We start from the raw sequence: 6,000 nt of genomic DNA, 5'->3' as shown, positions 1-6,000 counted from the left end.
GGAACAGAAGATCCAGGAGCAGTGGCAGCAGCAGCAGCGACTGGAACAGTGAGAAGATGGTCTTGTGGTGTCACAGAATATTCTGTGGCACTACAAGGCCCAGCACAGACACATCAGATGTGATCGCTCTGTAGAAATCCTCACCAAGTGTGAGGGTCTGCAGGGCGGTCACAGGGTGATGATGGGGTGGTGACAGGTGGAGGTAATCTGATTGGAGCAATCATCGCTCCAATCAGAGTACCTGAATACAGGTGACCAGGCGGTCACAGGGAGGTGTCACCTCTCTGTGACCCCCTGTGGTGCATGTTGTGCCCCAGCCATCTGATTGGTGACACTGATTGCACCAATCAGACATGGCTGGAGCAGAGCACGCACCACAGGGGGTCACAGAGAGGTGACACTTCCCTGTGACCGCCGGTCACCTGTATTCAGGTACTCTGATTGGAGCGATCGATGTCATCATCGATCGCTCCAATCACAGTAGTCTGGGGGCTTGAATCACATTACAGGGGGTCATGGGGCGGTGACAGGCAGGTCACAAGCCGGTTACCGTACCATGACTGCCCTGTCACCGCGCGGTCGCGCTGCGATCGGTGCGATCGATGTGATCGGCGATCGCACCGATCATAGCAGTCTGGGGCCAGGGCTGGGGTGTCCTAGCAACAGCCTAGGATCGGTGCTCTTAGGAGCACCGATCCTAGGCTGCAGATCACTGATTCCGGCAATAACATTGCCGGAAACAGTGAGAAATGCTGTGATTGGCTGTTCAGATTTGAACAGCCAATCACAGCGATCGCTGGTGCGGGGGGGGCGGCGACAGCCCCCGGGATGATGACTCCATCTACCAAGAGGTAGGATGGCACGGTAACTTTAATGCTGTCTGGCTCTTAAGTCCCAGGGCACAGACGCGTATTAGTACGTCAGATGTTGTTAAGGGGTTAAAGGGGTTTTCCCACGAATGAAAGTTGATTTTAATCAATAGATCTTGGAATTATAATAAGTTTCACAATTGGATGTGTTTAAATAAAATGTTCCTGTGCTGAGATAATCTTATAAATGTTCCCCTGCTGTGTACTGTGTAATGGCTGTGTCTGACCGTGCAGGAACATGGTCTGATCATACCACAGCTCCTGGGCAGAGAAGGAAGCAAAAGAGTATACAGACATTACAGCAGGGGATCACAGCTGATTCTTTCTGTGAGGTAAAACATTTCACTGTCTGTTATTAAACAATGTTTTATCTCAAAGAAAGAATCAATCAGCTGTGATCCCGTGCTGTAATGTCTGTAGACTCTTTTGCTTCCTCCCCTGTCCAGGAGATGTGGTATGATCAGACCATGTTCCTGCACGGTCAGTCACAGACATTGATTAAAATGAACTTTTGTTCGTGGTAAAACCCCATTAAGGTACAACATCTTAGCTACTAAAGATGATAAATAACATTTTTAGTAATCAACAAAATTCAAACATCTACTTACCGTATGTACTATGAAAAAAACAAATAATTATTTGGCACAAGAATCACATATGTCCTTATGGTGCCAATTGCACATAAATTTCTTGCAATTATCACATTTATTTTTTTGATCATTAGATCTCACAATGACATCGACCTTTGACAGGACATGGGCTACTTCCTGAACAAGAATACTCGATGTCATCATTGAGTCATATTTTCAGGAAACGTGGCAATGTGGAAATTTCTGCTCTCATACTTTTGTGAGCCCTTACATATTCTGTCCACAAAAGGGGCGCCTGAGTTAGTAAGCTATCGAAACATACAGTTAGGCACCTTCCATACTTGCAGAAATATGATGAAAACAAACTCGCTTGGGGACCAAAGGACCCACGCAACTAATTAAAGGCTAAAAGGGGTTGTCCAGTGAAAGCAAGTTATAATTATCTGTCTAAAGCACAGGTGATGCTTGAACCGCTCAGCAGAAAGGGGACTGGCACTGCATAAGGCTCTTCCTGGTAATGACTGGCACCAGATAAGGGACCTCCTGGTAATGACTGGCACCAGATAAGGCACCTTCTGGCAATAACTGGCACCAGGTAAGGCACCTCCTGGTAATGACTGACACCAGGTAAGGCACCTCCTGGTAATGAATGGCACCAGGTAAGGCTCCTTCTAGTAATAACTGGCACCAGGTAAGACACCTCCTGGTAATGACTGACACCAGGTAAGGCACCTCCTGGTAATGAATGGCACCAGGTAAGGCCCCTCCTGGTAATGACTGGCACCAGGTAAGGCTCCCGCAAGTAATGAGTGTCACAGGTAAGACTCCTCCTGGTAATGAATGGCACCAGGTAAGGCACCTGCTGGTAATGACTGGCACCAGGTAAAACTCCTCCTGGTAATGAATGGCACAGGTAAGGCTCCTCCTGGTAATGACTGGCACTAGGTTAGGCTCCTCCTGGTAATGACTGGCACCAGGTAAGGCACCTTCTGGCAATGAATGGAACCAGGTAATGCACCTCCTGGTAATGAATTGTACCAGGTAAGCCACCTCCTGGTAATGACTGGCACCAGGAAAGGCAACCCTGGTAATGAATGGCTCCACCTAAGGCTCCTCCTAGTAGTGAATGGCACCAGGTAAGGCTCCTCTTGGTAATGACTGGCACCAGGTAAGTCACCTCCTGGTAATGAATAGTACCAGGTGAGGCACCTCCTGGTAATGAATAACCCCCATTTAAGACTCCTCCTGATAACTGGCACCAGGTAAGGCACCTCCTGGTAATGAATGGCACCAGGTAAAGCACCTCCTAGTAATGAATGGTACCAGGTGAGGCTCCTCCTGGTAATGACTGGCACCAGGTAAGGCACCTCCTGCTAATGAATGGCACCAGGTAAGGCTCCTCCTGGTAATGAATGGCACCAGGTAAGGCACCTCCTGGTAATGAATGGCACCAGGTAAGGCACCTCCTGGTAATGAGTGGCACCAGGTGAGGCTCCTCCTGGTAATGACTAGCACCTGGTGAGGCTCCTCCTGGTAATGACTGATACCAGGTGAGGCTCCTCCTGGTAATGAATTGTACCAGGTGAGGCTCCTCCTGGTAATGACTGGCACCAGGTAAGGCACCTCCTGATAATGAACGGCACCAGGTAAGACACCTCCTGGCAATGACTGGCAACAGGTAAGGCTCATCCTGGCAATGACTAGCACCAGGTAAGTCTTCACCTGGTAATGAATGGCACCAGGTAAGGCATCTCCTGGCAAGTACTGGCAACAGCTAAGGCTCCTCCTGGCACCAGGTAAAGCTTCTCCTGGTAATGACTGGCAACAGGTAAGGGTCATCCTGGAAATAACTAGCACCAGGTAAGGCTCCTCCTGGTAATGAATGGCACCAGGTAAGGCACCTCCTGGTAATGAATGGCACCAGGTAAGGCACCTCCTGGTAATGAATGGCACCAGGTAAGGCTCCTCCTGGTAATGACTGACACCAGGTAAGGCTCCTGCAGGTAATGAGTGTCACAGGTAAGACTCCTCCTGGTAATGAATGGCACCAGGTAAGGCACCTCCTGGTAATGACTGGCACCAGGTAAGACTCCTCCTGGTAATGAATGGCACAGGTAAGGCTCCTCCTGGTAATGAATGGCACTAGGTTAGGCTCCTCCTGGTAATGACTGGCAACAGGTAAGGCACCTTCTGGCAATGAATGGAACCAGGTAATGCACCTCCTGGTAATGAATTGTACCAGGTAAGCCACCTCCTGGTAATGACTGGCACCAGGAAAGGCACCACCTGGTAATGAATGGCTCCAGCTAAGGCACCTCCTGGTAGTGAATGGCACCAGGTAAGGCTCCTCCTGGTAATGACTGGCACCAGGTAAGTCACCTCCTGGTAATGAATAGTACCAGGTGAGGCACCTCCTGGTAATGAATGGCACCAAGTAAGACTCCTCCTGGTAATGGATAGCAACAGGGGAGGCTCCTCCTGGTAATGAATGGTACCAGGTGAGGCTCCTCTTGGTGGTGAATGGCACCAAGTAAGGCTCCTCCTGGTAATGAATGGCACCAAGTAAGGCTCCTCCTGGTAATGAATGGCACCAAGTAAGGCTCCTCCTGGTAATGAATGGCACCAGGTAAGGCATCTCCTGGCAAGTACTGGCAACAGCTAAGGCTCCTCCTGGCACCAGGTAAAGCTTCTCCTGGTAATGACTGGCAACAGGTAAGGTTCATCCTGGCAATGACTAGCACCAGGTAAGGCTCCTCCTGGTAATGAATGGCACCAGGTAAGGCACCTCCTGGTAATGAATGGCACCAGGTAAGGCACCTCCTGGTAATGAATGGCACCAGGTAAGGCTCCTCCTGGTAATGACTGACACCAGGTAAGGCTCCTGCAGGTAATGAGTGTCACAGGTAAGACTCCTCCTGGTAATGAATGGCACCAGGTAAGGCACCTCCTGGTAATGACTGGCACCAGGTAAGACTCCTCCTGGTAATGAATGGCACAGGTAAGGCTCCTCCTGGTAATGAATGGCACTAGGTTAGGCTCCTCCTGGTAATGACTGGCACCAGGTAAGGCACCTTATGGCAATGAATGGAACCAGGTAATGCACCTCCGGGTAATGAATTGTACCAGGTAAGCCACCTCCTGGTAATGACTGGCACCAGGAAAGGCACCACCTGGTAATGAATGGCTTCAGCTAAGGCACCTCCTGGTAGTGAATGGCACCAGGTAAGGCTCCTCCTGGTAATGACTGGCACAAGGTAAGTCACCTCCTGGTAATGAATAGTACCAGGTGAGGCACCTCCTGGTAATGAATGGCACCAGGTAAGACTCCTCCTGGTAATGGATAGCAACAGGTGAGGCTCCTCCTGGTGGTGAATGGCACCAAGTAAGGCTCCTCCTGGTAATGAATGGCACCAAGTAAGGCTCCTCCTGGTAATGAATGGCACCAAGTAAGGCTCCTCCTGGTAATGAATGGCACCAAGTAAGGCTCCTCCTGATAATGAATGGCACCAGGTAAGACACCTCCTGGCAATGACTGCCAACACGTAAGGCTCATCCTCGCAATGACTGGCACCAGGTAAGTCTTCTCCTGGCAATGAATGGCACCAGGTAAGGCATCTCCTGGCAAGTACTGGAAACAGGTAAGGCTCCTCCTGGCACCAGGTAAAGCTTCTCCTGGTAATGACTGGCAACAGGAAAGGCTCATCCTGGCAATGACTAGCACCAGGTAAGGCTTCTCCTGGTAATGAATGGCACCAGGTAAGGCACCTCCTGGTAATGAGTGGCAACAGGTAAGGCTCCTCCTGGCACCAGGTAAAGCTTCTCCTGGTAATGACAGGCAACAGGTAAGGCACCTCCTGGTAATGAATGGCACCAGGTAAGGCTACTCCTGGTAATGACTGGCACCAGGTAAGGCTCCTCCTGGTAATGACTGGCACTAGGTAAGGCTTCTCCTGGCAAGTACTGGCAACAGCTAAGGCTCCTCCTGGCACCAGGTAAAGCTTCTCCTGGTAATGACTGGCAACAGGTAAGGTTCATCCTGGCAATGACTAGCACCAGGTAAGGCTCCTCCTGGTAATGAATGGCACCAGGTAAGTCACCTCCTGGTAATGAATGGCACCAGGTAAGGCATCTCCTGGCAAGTACTGGCAACAGCTAAGGCTCCTCCTGGCACCAGGTAAAGCTTCTCCTGGTAATGACTGGCAACAGGTAAGGTTCATCCTGGCAATGACTAGCACCAGGTAAGGCTCCTCCTGGTAATGAATGGCACCAGGTAAGTCACCTCCTGGTAATGAATAGTACCAGGTGAGGCACCTCCTGGTAATGAATGGCACCAGGTAAGACTCCTCCTGGTAATGGATAGCAACAGGGGAGGCTCCTCCTGGTAATGAATGGTACCAGGTGAGGCTCCTCCTGGTAATGAATGGCACCAAGTAAGGCTCCTCCTGGTAATGAATGGCACCAAGTAAGGCTCCTCCTGGTAATGAATGGCACCAAGTAAGGCTCCTCCTGATAATGAATGGCACCAGGTAAGGCATCTCCTG

Source organism: Phyllobates terribilis, unplaced genomic scaffold (genome assembly GCF_046119375.1).
Source record: "Phyllobates terribilis strain yellow unplaced genomic scaffold, ASM4611937v1 Scaffold_2__4_contigs__length_985480577, whole genome shotgun sequence".
Lineage (NCBI taxonomy): Eukaryota > Metazoa > Chordata > Amphibia > Anura > Dendrobatidae > Phyllobates > Phyllobates terribilis.
The sequence above is the reverse complement of the archived record's forward strand: the minus strand, read 5'-3'. Positions refer to the sequence as shown.